Raw genomic sequence first — 18,150 nt, 5'->3', positions numbered from 1 at the left:
TTAGACCGTATATTTATTTTTAAATTTGAATTAAAATCATCAATTTAATTTAATATTCTAAATTTCATCTATAAATTCAAATTCAACATTAAATTTTTAAATTCAAATTTATGAATTTATATTTATATTTAATTTTTTATTTTTTTATTTATATTTGAATTCTAGTATTTAAATTTAAATTTAATTTAAATTTTCAACTTTAAATTTTAATCAAATTATTTTTTAGCTAAGAAACTTCAAGTTAGAACTTTGAATTCAAGTTGTCCCAAACTATAAATTCAAATCATTATTTGAAACTTGAATTTAAAATTTAAGATTTTAAGTTGAAACTCAAATTCAATTTTAAGTTTGCTATTTAAATTTAATTTCAATAATGAGTTTCAGTTTCAACTTTGAATTTGAATTATGAATTCAAATATTCAATTTGAATTGTGATTTATATTCAAATATTAATTTAAGTTTAAATGTTCATTCAAATTGTGAATTCATATTTGAATTTAAAATTTAAGATCAAAGAATAAATTAAAATATGACTCAAATTATAAATTCAAATTATGAATTCAAATTTTAATTAATGTTCTAATTTTTATGCTGAACTTTTATTTTAAAATTTAATTTCACTTATGAGTTGTAACTTAAACTTTAAATTCAAATTATAAATTTAAGTTGGGGCAATTGCTTATATACTCCTGAAATGTTTCTGACTTTCCGATTTACCCCTCTTAGAAGGCTAATATTGAAAATACCTTTTCTAAGTTCCAACCTATTTCTAATATACCCTTCAAATTAAAATTCATTAATGAACTCTGTTATCTCTATAAAATTACTATTTTGCCCTTTCAAATATACCCTTCCACCATCACTGACTTTTTTATTTGCCCTTGAAGTTAGGGGCACAAAAAGTATTTTGACTTTTGGTCTTTTCCAATATACCTCTCTACCGTCACCAACATTTCTTATTTGCTCTTAAGTTAAGAACAAAATTGGCATTTTAATTTTTTTCAACTGTGGTAGATATTTAACTCATATTTAACCGAATTAACTTAACAAGAGATAACTGCCGGTGTATTTTGCAATAACGGTGGAACATATGAGGGGTATTTTAAAAGAAAAAAAAAAAGTAAGGGTAAATCGGATAGTTTTAAACGTATGAGGGGTATATAGACAATTATCCCTAAATTTAATTATATGTTTTAAATTTTTATTATAAATTCAACTCTGATTTAAGTTTAAATTTAAAATTTGAAATTTAATTTTGAATTCTAAATATAAATATAAATTTATAATTTTAATTTAAATTGCATGTATGAGTTGTTTGTTTATATTTCACTTCTTTAGATGTAATTGAAGAAGCAAAATTACAAAGCTATTATTTTTTATATATCACTTTATAACCATCCAAACAATCAAAATGAAAAATTACAAAACGATTTTTTTCACTTCAGTCATTTTTGAGCAATCAAATATGCCCTAAGAAAAATAATAATAATAATATCTATAAAACACTATTAATCTTCATAATCTTATCCTACATGGCGTGCTCTCCTTAAGTTTTGCTTATGGGACCCACCTCAAGAGTCTCTCCCTTTCTCGATTTCTAATTTTCAATCGCTTTGCTTCGTTTGTTCCTCCACAGTGTGCCTGTTTGCTTTTCCAATAACATTGTTGCCTCTTCGGCTTTTCCCCTCATTAAGTGTGTTCACTCGCTTTTTCCGTAACATCTTTGCCTTTTCGACTTCCCCCCTCATTAAATAGTACTCTTCAATCACTTCGCTCCTCATTTGTGCCCGTTCGTTTTTTCTGTAAAATCACTATCTCTTCGACTTCTTGCCTCATTAAATTCTACTTTTTACAAGTTGTTGCTTCATAATAAATGATAAAGAAAGAAGAATTTATTCCTTATTATATATTGTACACTATTGTTCATAAATAAGTTATTTGAGTTACATAAAAATTATAATTATCAAAAATACTGATTAAATTGTCCTATTACATCAACAGAATAAATATAATTTATAGATTGTTTGGCTCATGTATGCATAAAAATTAGGTCTTTACAATTTAGGTAGTTAAAACTAACTATTATTACTTTTAAAATTTATTTATTTGAATGTCATATATTTCTTACTACTTTTTCTTCAACTCTTTTATATTCTGTACTAATTCTATAATGACATAGCAATTTTTATGTCCATAGATGAATACAATAATAGTTAGTGTTTAAGAGATATCTAATTTGGGTTAGAAAAGAAAATAGAACATATAAATATTTTTATATGATTAGTTAAATATGAATTTGAACCTCTTCAGTATATCTTTTATTATTTGTTATACCCTTTTCATAATATTCTAAATATCTCTTCAGGATATCTATATAATCTTTTTATTACTCCTATACTTTTTACTTTTTTTCGTTTCTTATATTGTTTTCTATTAGATTGTAATTATATTCTAAAATTTTTTCTGTAATTTTCATATTATTAAATTAGTTTTTATATTTTTATTTTTTTTATTAAATTCATAAATTTTTACTAAAATATTCTTACCCGCCGCATCGTGCGGGTCTCTACACTAGTAACTAAAATTACGTTAAACATCCACTTCACCTACTCTTGACTTTCCTCTCTAAATTATCGAATTCAAATTCCACTGCACTCAACTTTTTCTAAAAAAATTATTAAATAAAGCTAATGTAACGTACCGAATCCCTGGTAGGTTATACCGAACTTCCGTCAAATTGACCGAAATGTGGTAGTGGACGAGATGGTGAGGTTCATTAATTATTCCGAGTGCTTCGGAACACATTGTATAGGTGGTTTAGACCATGGAGAGCAAGCTGGAAAATTTTCAGCCCTTTTCGAGCTGGAAGTGCTCTCGGGGTCCGGACCCTGGTTGTAGGGTCCGGACCCCGTACGTGTGAAAGGTAGGGTTGAGCTGAGTTGCTGATTGTGTGAGGGGCTAAGTGCATATGTGCTAGTGGAGTGTTTATATGATGGGTTCTTAACCCATTTCTTCTCATTTCCCCTTCACTCCCAACCAAAGAGAAAACTCTTTCTCTCTCTAGATCTCTCTCTCTCTCCTAGGGTTTGCTCCAAGAGGTGGAGAGTTGGTGGAGAAGAGTTGGCTTGGAGGTGAAGCAACCCTCTTGTGCAACCTTGGCTTGAAGGAAAGCTTTGGTTTGAGGTAAGTATTGTGAGATTTGAGGGTTTTTGATGTTAGGGTTTGTATAAATCCCTTAGAAGTGTAATTAATTGGAACCCCAGGTGAATTTAACCTTGGTTATTGCATGATACATGAAGAGATTTGAATATCATGCTAAAATGGGTTTTTAGGGTTTCGAAAGAGGGTTTTGTGGTTCGATGGGTTTTGATCTCAATTGATCTCTTGTAGCCCTAATTGGTGGATAAACTGACGCGTTGGGAGACTCGAATCGAAGTTCCGACGAGTCTACGTCGAGATGTTGAGGAAAAACCTCATTTCGACTTCGTTTGCCGTGGGTCGAGGCAGATCGGCGACCATAAATCGCGGGACCTGAGTTGTCGTCTTCTGGCATCACTATAAGGTGGGGGGTGCTATCCGAAATCCTCAAATTTCTCATTATGTCTATGTCACCTTTTCTTGAGCATATATGTATACTTGTGGCATTCATGCATTGTAGGGTATTGGGTTATGATTGGGAATCTTTGTATGCTTTCAATGTAAGTGAACATATGAATTGATAGTGAACCATGCATATAGAACCCTATAAATGTATGAATTGGATGTGGACTATGACATTAGTAAATAAAGGTGACATTGACACTGGCGGGTATGATTAGCACCTGGAACAGGGTATGCTAGATAAGGTAGAACCTTATGAGCATTGTGGCATTAGTGGCAAAGTATCCTCAAAGTTGAGGATTGGATTATACTCATATTTGGTCTATGCTTGAGCGTGGTAGCTCCTCCTCAAGCGGTGAGCTCCGGAGTGGTCACCAACTGGGTTGTAACAGAATTCTCCCCAGTAGACGGTCCTGTCGGGTTGTAGCTGAATTCTCCCCGACGGAAAGGGATTTGGTTAGTGAGTTTAGGTTACCAATAAGTTAACCAAGATGATTGTGTAAAAGCACAGGTTTGGACAGTCCCGTTAGGTTGTAGCGGAATTCTCCCCGACGGATAGAGATTTGATTTGGTGAGTGACATGCATGCATCATGAACATATTACTTGTTGTTCAGTTCTTGTTCAGGCATTGTAGTAGCATTAGTTTGGTTTGCTATCTATCTCTTCTTTTTCTACATATACCTGAGTAGACCTAGTGGGCGAGTCGGCAGGGTCGGCGGGGTCGGCGGCCGAACCCACTGGGAACTTTCTTGTAGTTTTCATACCACTAACCATGCAGATCCTAGCGCGAGTGAGGCGGTAGAGGATCGCGGCATGGATATCTCACATTAGATAGCGGACTGCCATTGAATATAGAGGCACCTTATGTATTTCATCTATTGTGGTTGATAAATGACATATGTAATATGTGTAATGGAGAGATGAATATGTGTATTGGTGGAATAAATGTAAATACAAATTGTAAGCCTTGTATTTGATTCAAAGAGATCAAGATACAATGTATGGATGTAATAGCTAGTTTACTTTCACTTGCTTGGTTGTTGCTTGTCCTTGTGCAAGCCATATATATTGCAATTATTACTGGGCAAATGCTTTATACATGCTTTGTTGTTGTGGAGCCTTGGGTGGACAGGGGAGTTTCTGTCCGTTCAGCGTCTGTAGACGTACCCGAACCGACCAAAGTGGTGGTCGCGGGGCGTGACAACTAAATTACAAAAAACCCTCCTGTTAATATCTGCTTTTTTACGTTCCCCTTGTCATTTAAAAACCTACACTTTGCGTCCTTGTAAATAAAAAATATTCACTTCACGCCCTACCGTTAGCGCTCCGTTAGGATTCCGTTTATAAAATGTTATTATATTTTTTTATACCAAAAATACTCTCAGCCTCTTCTCCTCAACATTGTCGCCTCTTTCCTCGCCACCTCGCCCTTCTCCGCTGCCTCGCCCTCACCTACATCTTTGTTCGTGCCCATAAACATCCCCTCGCCCTCCTCCACTACCTCGCCTTCGCCCTTGCCCTTGCCCACCTCTCTATCCATGCCCACCTCAATTTTCTCTCTACTGTCGCCGAAATGGAGGGGCGACGAGGGTGCAGGAGGAAAAAAGAGTATGTGGAGAAGAAAATGAAGACGAACTGCGGCCGATTGAGGTGCGAAAAATGAAAAAGGAGAGGCAGTGGATGAGCAAGATTAGGGAGGAAACAAAAATGGTGAAGGGCGAATTGGTCATTTTGTCATCACAGTTAACACCGTACCCATTGTGAATATTTTTTTATTTTATAAGGGGGCAAAGTATAGGTTTCTAAATGACAGGGAGGGAAAGTGAAAAATGGGTATTGACAAAGGGATTTTATGTAATTGATTACTTCTAAAAATAATGTGGGATTTAATTATTTAATAGATTGGATTTTATATGAATAAGTTTATCACTATATTTAGAAGGTAACAAGATCCATTTACTTAGATCAAAATAAATAATAGAACTCAAAACATTAATATCACCAGCATCAAGTTATACCAAAACAAATAGAAAAAAATTATTGAATTTAACTTTCAGACAGTATGAGTTACATCAAAACAAGCAATAAAAAAAAACTACACTTCAAGAAAACTCAAATACCATTGCATTTGAATTACGTTGACTCTAGAAATTCGTCAATCCAAATGCTGAGAGCTCTCGAACTCTTTCAGGAGCTGGCTATAAATGACATTTATTTGGCTGGTAGGGGAAAAAAAGTTTTCTACCCACATTTGTTTGGTTGAAAGAAGAAGATAAATGAAAATTTATTTTATATTATTTTCTTCTATTATATATATTATATATTATCTATGTATAATTATTACAATATATATGATTGCTAGATTATTCGAATGTTCTAAATTATGTTTAATGGCGTCAATCGATGATTCGAAAGCTTGATCATCAAACATAGAGTGGGTAGCACAAAGGATTTGTCCTATCTATAGCATAGATGTATGTCCCTATATATATAGAGTCTGGTTATTATACTCTTATGAGTACGATCATCTTTATATTCATAAGTTGTTTTTGATGATAACACATCTAAATCAACGATCCATACCATTAAATATGATTTAGAGTATTTGAAACTTATAGAAATCAAATTTCATAATTTTTCTACATCATTACCTTACGATCAAAATATCTCAAAATTAATAACTTTTAATGGTCGGTATGGGATCTTTGTTAGTTTAATAGCGTAAAAGAATCAAAATTAGTTGAATTTTTATAAAAAAATTCTATTCACTATCTAGATAAAGATTAATAACTCTGATCTTACATTGAAGGATCCGATCATCCATTTTTAGGTCGTTGTTCAATTTTGGCCTTTCATTTTATGCCCACTTTATAAACTTTATAATAATTTAAAAAATTAAAAAAATTATTTTCTAGAAGTTTTAAATGATTTAGATCATATTTAATTGTAATATGCGAACTTTTGATAAAGAGGGTGGAAATGAGGTGAAACCGTTTTGGCGCGAAATTGACGCGAAAACGGATAAATTTGGCCAATATTTCATTATGAGGGACCATATTGCAAATAGCAAAATTAATGGATTAAGTTGCAAAATGGCTTGATCTTATCCTCTCTCCCTCTCTCTCTCTCCCTTTGAAGCTGCCATAAACTCTCCTTGTGAAGCTGCCAGAAAACAAGAGAAAGAAAAAGAGAAAGAGAGAAAGAGAGAAGAAGAAGAAGAAGAAGAAGAAGAAGAAGATGAAGAAGATGAAGATGAATTGGAGGGAAGGTAAAAATTTCCATTCTTCTCTTTCCCTTCCCTTCTTCTTCCCTTTCTTTTCCCTTCCTTCCTCTCTTTCCCTTTCCTTCTTCCTTTCCTTTCTCCCTCTTCTTCCCCTGCTACTGCTGGTGCAGTTTTGCAGCCTTGCTGCTGCTGCGAGGTACTGTAGCAGCAGCAGCAAGCTGCTGCGTGGTACTGTAGCAGCAACAGCTCCGCAGCAGCAGTAGCAGCAGATTGCTGCTGCAGGCTACCCAGCAGTAGCAGCAGCAGATTGCTGCTGCAGGCTGCCAAGCAGCAGCAGCAAATTGTAGCTGCCTGCTACTACAGGGGCAGCAACAAAGAAAGAAAGAAAAGAAAAAGAGAAGAGGAAAAGAAGAAATAAAAGGAAGAGGAAGAATGAAAAAGAGAAATCAAGAGAGAGAGAGAGAGAGATGGAAAGAAATGAATAGATAGAATAATATGAATGAAGTGGATGTAGAAATTGGATTGAGTGATGCAATTGGCGTGATTCGTACCTCTAATCTTCAATTGATGCACGCAGGGGGTTCGAGAGTGTGAATTAGTGTGATACACATTTCCAATGAGGCGCAATTTAAGTAATTTCGGAAAATCGTGAGAAGGGTCGCGTGTAGCCTTTCTTTTATCGGAGTCGACATAACGAGTCGAGGTGGGTTCCGAGTCGTCGAAAATGGCGAATTTCCCCCTATGTCTATTTTGGTACAAGCTATATAATATTTGAATTTGCGCATCTGGTTTACCTTTTTATTGATCCTCAGATCGTGAAAAATTGAAGCATGATAAAGATTTAGCATTGACATCTGATTATGAGCAGAAGTATGTATATGCATATGCGTATGATGATTTATACTTGAGCATTGTGTTGAATAGACGAAGCTCATGGCCCTGTTTGTGGTTCTCCGTTCATGACTTTGTTTATTGAAAGAGATTATTGAAAGAGATGCTATTAGCATGAAGTTGAGTTCATATGCAAAGATGAGAACTAATGTAAGTCACACTTCTTTCCTCGCCATGAGATAGTAAGTGTCAGCAATCTTTAGATAGTTTATTTCAAGTCTTGGGAAGCCAATTGACATTTCATGTATCTTGATTTAGTCATCTATTATTCACTTGTATCGTGTATGGCATATAGTATGTGATAGAAATGTCATTTTGATGCGTCATTTTTAGTTACTTGTATCGTGCATACCATATAGTGTGTGTCAGTGGCTGTGGATAGCGCGGCAATTGTGTACAGAGATTTGGACATAGAGAGGGCCTTTGTTTATTCTGTCGTGATATTTGACCTACTGTTTACTCTATGATTACTCTAAGGACATTGGATTGGGCACTATGATATTGTTGACCATGACATAGACTATAGCCTGCTGATGCCACCTTGAGATGACAGACTTGTGCTATGATACTCGGTAGGGGTCGCTCCCCTTCGAGTGCCTCTCCGGACACTACGCTGAGGATCAAAATGGCAACCTAAGAGGGGGGGTGAATTAGGTTTCTAAAATAAAAATCCAAATAATCAAGCAAATTAAAAATCGATGCAAATAAAGGAAATGCAAACTCAAAAAGCACACGATCAATTTGTTTCGAGGTTCGGCACTTTGCCTACGTCCCCGCCAACTTCTCAACACTCGAGAATGTTGGATCTCCACTAGATGATGCTTTTGCGGGCAAGCACCAAGCCTTCACACCAACTCCTTCTTCTTTCAAGCTTCAAGACTTTGCTATTATCTCTTTTTACAAGATTAAATCTCACTACAAATTTCACTCAAGTTTAGAGAGAGAGAATTTGAGAGCTAAGAATGTTAAGATCACTGAAGTTTTTAAGCTCAAATGAACTACCAAGTTGCTGCTGAGAGAGGCCTCAATACCATCTATTTATAGCCTCGGGCAGCCTCTGTCGGTTGTACTTTCGGGCGCCCTAAAACTATTTCCGGGCGCCCAGAAGTTGTGCACGCCAGCCGCCTGTCGGACCACGTGCGCCGCTTTTCTTGACTTTGTATGTTTGCGCCGTCAAAAGTTGTGGGCGCCCAGATCTCGAGGGACAGCTTTTCTGACACGCGCAGCTTTTCTTGACTTCGTAAGTTCTGGGCCGTCAAAAGTTGTGGGTGCACAGAACACGAGGAACCGCTTTTCTGACACGCGCCGCTTCCTCTGGATTTGGGCCATCAAAAATTGTGGGCGCCCAGATCTCGTGCTGACTTTCTTGCCAGACAGCCCAGATTGCGTGCGCCGCTGCTTCCATAAAATCTGGGTGCCCAGATTGCGCGCTGATATGCAACCTGTCAAGTCAAATAGTCTTGGTGTTTCTGGATCACCCGAACAGCAAACAGGGAGGATCCAAAAGGTCTCAAAAGATTCGGATCCACTTTAGGGCGCCCAGAACAGGGTCCAGAAATTGCAACTTCACTGAACACAGAATTTGAGCAATTTTTGAATATTTAAAAGTCCTTTTCACCTAATCATAAATTTAGAAATTTGTTTAAGTGATCTATAAAGTGATAAGATGAATAGTTTAAACTTAGCTCAAAGTTTCTCACTCTAATCATAAAGCATAATATTAATCAAATTAAGAATGGAGAGAGTGAGTTTGTCTATTTGACAAAAGAAGCAAACACAGCTTCAAGTGGTGAAGCTTGGTGCTAGAATATTGCCCATCTTGAATCCTTTTTGTGAAGATAGAGAGATCTAAAACACAAGACTCAAGATAAAAGATTAGTCCAATAATCGTGATTATTTGTTATCATCAAAATCTAATAGACGATTAGGGCCACTTGGCCAACATACGCTGGCCAGTTATATCAGTGATATGTGTACCCTTGGGAAGACGACCCACCTGCGGGAGTGGTGTTCGGGCTGGGGGTAGAGCCTAGGTGTCGACGGTGCACCTGCGGGAGTGCGAATTCCGACACTAGGCGGGCGCAGGCTTGACCGGACGTAAGAGTTGGTCGTTGTGATTGGGTATTATTAAACATTGTTGCATACAATACGCCGTTGCTTTCTTTTCCTCTCAAACATGATAGTACAACAGGTATAGAGACAGGTATGGAGATTACTACAAAAATATAGTGCATTTGCTACAGATTTATATTTCACATGTCACCAAAAAACTCTTTAGTTACTAGATAAAAAAAAATCTGTCACAAAAAATAAAGGTATGGGGCTCGAACCCGCACAACCTTTGAGATTATTCAATACCTCTCAACCATCACTCCACAATATAAATTTTAAAAAATGTCAACACTTTATTATTTATTCTCAGTTGCACCATGTATTTAAGTCCCAAACCTCACCTAATACCCCGACCTTTTCTCCCAAACCCTTCCCATTTGTCTCCGGTGATCGTTCCTGCCAAGATCTCTGGCGATCGCCGCCGAAGAGATCTCCGGCGATCGCCACCGCCGAAATCTACGGCGATCGAGGTGGACAAGCTCCGCAACACGAGCTTGGGGCCCATCTGCGCCTGCTTCAGTGCGTCCCCTCTCGACCACATCTTCGACCTCCGACCTCGGCATCAGTTTCTTCAATACCTCCCCATCCATCTGAAGATGTTTAACAATTGGGTAGGTTGTCAATTCCTGTGCTATTTTTTGTTTTTTTAATATTCTTGTTACTTCTCATGTTCTTATGAATCTTTAGGATCAAGACGTATGATCAAAGAAATATAATCAAATGGAACATTGTTTTAGAATATATTATTATCGTATGCTTTTGCTATTGCTATTAGTTTTATTGTTAAATTTAACTCCGTCTGGTTGATTTAACTCTTTACTCCGAATTAATTGTTGTCTCACTTAAGCCGCCTCATTGGAGGATTTCTTAGATACTCTCGTAAGACATGAATGGAGGAGAATGATGTTAACTATAGAGAAGATGAAGCCAAAGCTTATGCAATACAGAGAGCTAAACAAAATCTTAGCAATGATAATTTTTAAGGAGTTTAAATTGAAAATATCCTTGATACTTCTAAAATTTGATCTTCGTATAGGATAATATTGGCTATAACTTAAAAGGAATAATAAACTATTTTTATTCAAGCTGCATGAAGAATGTTCTATGGAGTATGGACCAAGGTAATGACTAAAAATATGGCTGAGAGTTAGTTAGATCTTGGTTTGAGAAGTTAGAGGCGCAATTCAGCATATCGAAGACAATGGATTTACTTCTTGCAAAAGCTTACATGCTAGTGTCCATGTATACATGACTCCTAAGGTAGGTATTAACTCTAGTATAGAGCAACTTTGTTATTCGTCTATCGTTTTGTATATACAGTTAGAATACACGAAATATTTATCAGTGGTGGTGTTTCACGGCTTCTCTTCTTTCACACCTTTTCACTTTTCCCTTTTCCTCTACTTTTGACTAATATCTATCGGCCGGTAGTGATGGGCCACACTAATGTAAATGGTGTATGACACAGAAAGATTGCTTTTGTATCTACTTTTGATAGAAAATGCCCATTACAATGACACAAAATCTAGGGATAATTGGTGATCTAAACTACACCTAATCTGTATGTAGAAAAATTTAGTGTTCATTTTACTTAAACATTAGAGCCTTTTTACTTTTGAGGAGACTTCTTATTGATGATCTTACCTAGAATATGATTTTGAAACTAAGAATTAACTTCTTTGTCTTGCTACAGACACATGCACAAGCAGAAAAGAAAATTCTAGAGGCAAGGGAGGATGTGCTGAAGAAATTTTCTGAAAAAAATTCATCTGATATTTCAGATCTTAAGAGAAAATTGGTTGAACTTGTTCAAACCTCATCCTTATGGAATATTTCATGCAGTTAGTGTCCACATATGAAGCCATTATTTAAATTCTTTCAAACATCTTTGGCCTTTTGCCAAGCTTTTCCTTTTGCCAAGCTATTGTTTGAGATGAAAACAAATCCTTAAATCAAATGCTGTCTTCTTTCTCCCAGTGTATTTTTTGTGTTTGACAATAAATAGATTAAATATCGTTAGGTCTTCGAAAGCTTAAGACTTTGAGCTTATTATTTTTTTCTAGCTGGTTGTAAATTTATGACTACGTAGTCCCATGTAACAGTACAATTGTAAGTTTTTAACTTTTATTACCTAATGCAAATTTACTTTACAGTGCATTGTAGTCTCTCAAAATTAGATAACATCTGCTATTGTATCATCATTATTGATTACCTTGAATATGAAATGCACCTTAGCTTTCAATGCACATGTTTCGAGTAGTCCGATAATGTTGGAGTTACATGCATAATCTAGAGAGGTAACTTCTTGCTATTTAAAATTAGTTCTAAGATTAATTTTCTTGAATTCTCTTAGTGGTTCCACTAACATAATATATGATGAAGATTGCGGGAGGTCGAAAGTGCAGCCTGGGCACAAGTATCCTGTTGCGTAGAACCCCGGAGGTGACTAAAAATGAGCAGAAATGTGAGAGCAAACACTCGAATGTGAGAGCAAGGGATTTATAGTACCTTTAGGATGGGGGAGAGGCTTTATGACAGGTCTGATGGAGCATTCATTCTTAAAAATGTCATAAACTTCAGTACTATCGTCTCTCCACCTAGTTTAAGTTCTTCGTATTAGAGAATCCTTGAGATCGTACGCATAAGATTCCCTGTTTTGCTTTCATTCCATTATTGTTCATTAGCAAGCTAAGTTGCTTTCACATAAACAGGCACACGAGGCTTATCGTGAAGCAGGCATAAAAGGATTCTGGAAGGGGCTGGTTCCAACTCTTATCATGCTAAGCCTTTTGATTATGAGATGGACATATCAACAACTTGTGTTTGTGAAAAGTATACTTTTTACATTCTAATAATTTTACTTACTTAAGATTGAAAGTTGTTCTTCAAAGCTGGTCTTGGCAGGTTTGTAATCCATCCATTCAATTTATGAAATGTCTGTAATGCACCTTTAGTTGAAGCGTTATGGAATTAAGCATAAGAGTAAAAAACTAACTGCTTTGGAGGTATGTTGCCTTTTGATTATGTAATTGACAATGGAAAAGTTGATTTCTCCTGCAATCATGTTCCTAATCATACTTGTATGAGTTGAAATCAATGAAAAGAAGCTAATTCTTCTACCTTCATCCGTACTTCTTCCTTGCAGTATTCTCAACTCCTTTGCAGGTTTTCTTGTTAGGGGCATTGGCAAAATTGGGTGCGACTATCTCAACCCACGCTTTGTTAGTTGTTAAGATATAATTGACTCCTGCCTGCAGTATATGTGGATCCAAATGGGCACTCTATTATTTGAATTTCTAGTAAAAAATACTACTACACAAAAGGGAAAAAGAAATCAAAGTTTTTTGTTATCTTGTAACCAGGTAGATAATCATTTTATACAGCCTTCTGAAATAATATTTTGGTTAACTTCAATCTTCTGTCCTCTTTAGGAGACAAGCTAATTTTAATTCATCCATGACCTCAGTAACTTCTATATGAAGCTCTGATGAACATGAAATTTATACGTAGAACCTTAGAATTCTTCGAAAAGATATTAAAAATCTGAAAATTGAATGATGGCTAAAAAATAATAATAGAAAATGGTTGATTTGAAATGCTTTAGAGGATCTAAAATGTTAGTTATCACTGCTTCGTTGTGGAATATACCTATAACTGAACGGTCATGAATAGTTTGTGGCTATATTTATCTTATCTTTATTTCAGATTTCAATTTTGTCTAATTATATTTATTTTTAATTTATTGCAGGTGAGGATGAGTAGTGCAATTTCTACATAATGTTAATATTCGACGGTCCTTTATTTTGGATATGGACAATAAAATCAAATGTAGTTATTTTATATTGAATCATTTTTAATTTAAATTTAAAAACTTTTTATCATGTACTTAAAAAATTAGAGATATTGGGAGCATTTTGTATGATGAATTTGAGAATGTTACTGTCTTTTCATTATTATGATTTAAAAGTCTTGTCGATTTTGTATGACGAATTTGAGAATGTAACAAATAATGATGACAATTTTATATAATTCTTGAGTATACATCATAAAAATAATATTTGGTGATAAATTTTGTTGTCACTAAATGTTAGTGACAATATCGGCAATGAATATTATCATCATAAATGTAATATTCTGTGATAAATTTTATTATCACTAAATATTAGTAATAACATATAAATATAGTGAATATTATCGTCATAAATGCAATATTTAGTGACGGATTTTGGTGTTACTAACTATTAGTGACGGCATATATTGTCACTAATATTACTATTTTTAATTTTATTGACCACTCCATAAATATCATTGTTGACAAACAGGTAATATTCAGTGACAAATTAATTTGTCATTAATATTAGTTTTAGTGACAATATTTTTTTCTCCGTGGCAAAATTTATTTGCCACGGGATCTACTGTGACAACTTATAGTGACAAAATTTATCGTCACTAATACTATTAGTGAAAAATTTTTTATTTTTAGTGACAATTTTTTACTGTCACTTATAAATCAATTTCTTACTAGAGTTGTTTATATCACATGCAGATATTCATTTACTGTTACTTTACATTTGTCTATGCAGGTCATAGTCAGTTAGCCTTTTACTATGCTTGACATTCCTTTACACTGCTTATAGTTGATTAACTTGATTGTCACTTATGATCATTCGTTTATCTGCTTAGTTAATTTCCTGGTATACTTGCATTTCAGCTACTTATGTACCATATATGTTATTGTTCATTTGTTAATTTGGCTTCCAGTAGACCTAGTGGGAAGGCCGTAGTTATCGATGATCGTACCCACTGGGAACTGCTGTTTAGTAGTTCTCACACCCTTTGGTGGTTTATTTTTTTCAGGGGTCGTATATTGGCGGTTGATCGAGGTGAGGGGGATCGCGCAGTAGTTAGCATCTCCTACCCATATGCCTTTACAGTAGAGGGCCACCAGATAGAGTGCTATTTTTGTACAACCTGCTTGTACTGGCGAGGGTCTGGATTGTTTTCGTATACTTTCCTTTGTAGTTGAGGTTTGTTTGGTGATATTCGTGTTGTACGGCAACTTAGTTGAGAAATAGCGCTCTGATACATGTCATTTGTTTATTCTGTACTCCTTCTTGATTCTTGTATTGTGGATTCTGTCCTGTTCAACCTCGTGAATTGTTTTGTACTTGTTGAATTTGTTGCCGCTTCGTTCGGACAGGGGAAACTATGTCCGTTCAGCGGGTCTGTTAGCGTCCCGTAGTCTTCTGTTGCGAACTCGGGGCGTGACATTAATAGTGTGGATCATCGATTTGGAAGCTCCATCACTAAAAGCAACTTATGAGTACGAATAGTAGTCCTACTATATATACATGCATACATACATACATACATATATATAGAGAGTTGAGCTGGAATGCTATGGGTAGCAAGTAGACTCCGTTGCCATCAATTTGTTTTCGATGATGGAGCCTCCAAATTGACGATCGGCACCTTTGAATATGATCTATACCACTAAAGTATATAAAAACTAAATTTTAATTTTTTTCGACATTATTGACCTAATGATCAAAGGGTTTCAAAATTTATAATTTTAATGGTCGATATGAGACATTTTCTCATTTAACCGTGTAAAAATATCCAAATCAATTGAATTGTGGTTAGAAAATTCTTTAAACTATTTAGAACAGGATCTATACTCTCGATCTTGATTACAAGACTCCTATCATCACTTTCCAAAAAATATTCATTTTCAGCCGTTCATTTTTGTGTCCAGTTGATGGACAAGAGAACAACATCGGAAAAGCATAAAATATAGTTTCTAGATGATTCAAGTGGAATAGATTATGTTCAACAGTACCGACATCGATTTGGAGACTCCATCATCAAAAATAAAATAGGTGGCAACAGAGTTCATATGCTACCGATAGTATTCCAGTGTCAAACCTCAGGGTCCCTTTGAATTTAAAATCCAATGTGGAAGTGCCCAATAATTTTTTTTTTTTTTTGAAAACTTTGACCCTAGAGTATGTCAGATCCGCTACAAATACAGGAAATCCACTGTTCACATGGACAGAGTCTCCCCTGTATTTCCACGACATTGCACAAGTACAAGAAACAACCACATACATATGAATATCCACATACATATACCACATCACATTCACATCCATTTCATCACAAATAGTCACATATCTACATCTATTAGTTTAAAATGTTTCCTACCCGAAAACTCATTTTGAAATACTAAGTTATGAAAACTGAGAAAACCTTTTTAAAACTGTTTCCCACACGGAAACCTTTTTCTTTTAAAAACGCTATCACGAGGAGTAGAAAATCATTTTTAACTCATAAAACTCCGTAAACTTTATTACATTCATAAAACCATATGAATCCAAATAAAATAAACCACTGAACCATAACTACTGTCTAAGTCATTTATTAAAATACAAGTTTGAGAGTTTAACCAAACTGACGGGTTGGTAGCTCTACCGATCGCTAAGTGCGCTCCTCATGAATGTCCCATTAGGGCCCGCGATATCACCTGAAATGGGGGTGGGGGGTGAGAACATGTACACATATCTCCCCCTCCCAGTGGATATCGTAAGCCGACGAGGGCGAGGGTACTCACCTGTCACGGAGGATAACAACAAGTGTAGATAATGGTAATACAGTAGCAATGATAAACAAGAAAAACGAAATGTATATATGAATCACTACCGTTACTATATGTATGCATCAACTGGACAACTAGTCCAAAAGTACCCAATCAAAAATAAGCCATATCGGTCCGCACACCTCAAGCCTGTGCCACACTTGCTCTAATCTGTAAATGAACCCAGCATAAACTCTTGGGCTCACGGGCTGGCACTCCTAATCACTTTTTTGGAAAAGAATACTCTCTTCCGGTGGATCAGACTGCTGGTGTTCGTGAAATGCGTACGAGCAGTAGCGATCGATGCTGATATGTTCAATAGCCAAACATCAGCAATTAGCTGACAATCCAACCCCTCAGGTATACTGACTGCGTAGGCCACCAAGTAGTCCAACTGACCAAGTAGATCACAATAACGGATGTAGTGAATCGACCGAATAGGTCACAGTACGAGATACAAGAAACGACCAATTAGGTCACAGTACGAGATACAAGAACCGATCGACTAGGTCACAATACGAGATACCAGAACCGACCGACTAAGTCACGGATCTCACATGTAATCATAAACCTGCTCTACTTCTACTCATGATGCTAGATATGAAAACAACCAAGTAGAGCGTAAAGGGAATAACAAAGGTGCTAGGCTCAACATAAGGTATATACAGAATAATAACAGGAAAAAGGGTAAGAGATGTCACCGAGCGTGCATCACTGTACCGACTTCGGGTCGAAATACCCACATGTACGTACGTCGCACTGGTCTCCCGACTGCGGAAGAAAGTCAACCGGACCTATGAAGGGTCCACCGGGTTAGAATCCAACCCACATATACAAAACACAACTCACATTCCCATAGTAAACCCACGAGAATCGGTTTCTCAAAACCGATGGCTGTAACTCGCCGGAAGTCCCGAAAATTGCACCGGGACTCCGCCGGGACCCACGAACTGTCTCGGAACTCATCGACTCATGCCACGAGTCATTCGCTGCCACGAAACACAATTATTTGTGTGATCAGGCAGCAAACACACATCCTCACATCGAAATAATTATCGTCAAATAATCGTTCAGATCCGGGTTCCCGGAAGTGTCAATTTCGACACCAGAACCCACTGTCGCTCACCCGTCATTTCCGAACCCTCGAAACGACGCGAGTGACCAGCCAACAAGGCTTAGCTAGGAAAAGTTTTTTTATACTGGTTATAGATTCGTTGCACCATTTGCATTAAACCATTGCACTAATTAGGTCAATGTTACACCACTTAGAGCATATTTTTTGTACTACTATATTCACAAAAGCACAAAATACAAATAACAATTTGCCCTTTTTTAAACATGATTGCACCGTTGCCGCCAAAATTGCACTACTTGCTTGGCCGTGTGGTACCTCTTTGTAGATGAACGACTTGTCCCCCTCCTCCCGCATCCACTTCCTAACCCTAAAGCCACATTCCTCCCCTATGCTTCTTCCACTTCTCTTCTGCAAACGCTTGAACGTGGCGGAGACTGCTGGAAAAAACTACCTGGTTTGCATGGAGGAGAGCGGGGGGTTTACAAATAGGGTAGGCAGCACTAGGGGTGGCAATCCAGCTTGCCATTCGTGAGCTAGCTCACGTCCGCTTGAAATGAGCTCGAGATCGAATCGTTCGTTTAATAAATGAGCCGAACACGAGTTGAATTTTTCAG

The 18,150-nt window shown here is 36.3% G+C and overlaps 1 long non-coding RNA gene across 1 annotated transcript; it reads left to right on the top strand.

Moving 5' to 3' along the window:
* LOC109717224 lies at window positions 6,824-14,930 on the top strand. Its single transcript, XR_002218121.1, has 2 exons — window positions 6,824-6,869; window positions 14,685-14,930. It is a non-coding gene; the product is annotated as an uncharacterized LOC109717224 (long non-coding RNA).

This window comes from Ananas comosus, linkage group 11, assembly GCF_001540865.1.
Source record: "Ananas comosus cultivar F153 linkage group 11, ASM154086v1, whole genome shotgun sequence".
NCBI lineage: Eukaryota > Viridiplantae > Streptophyta > Magnoliopsida > Poales > Bromeliaceae > Ananas > Ananas comosus.
The sequence above is the reverse complement of the archived record's forward strand: the minus strand, read 5'-3'. Positions and strand labels throughout refer to the sequence as shown.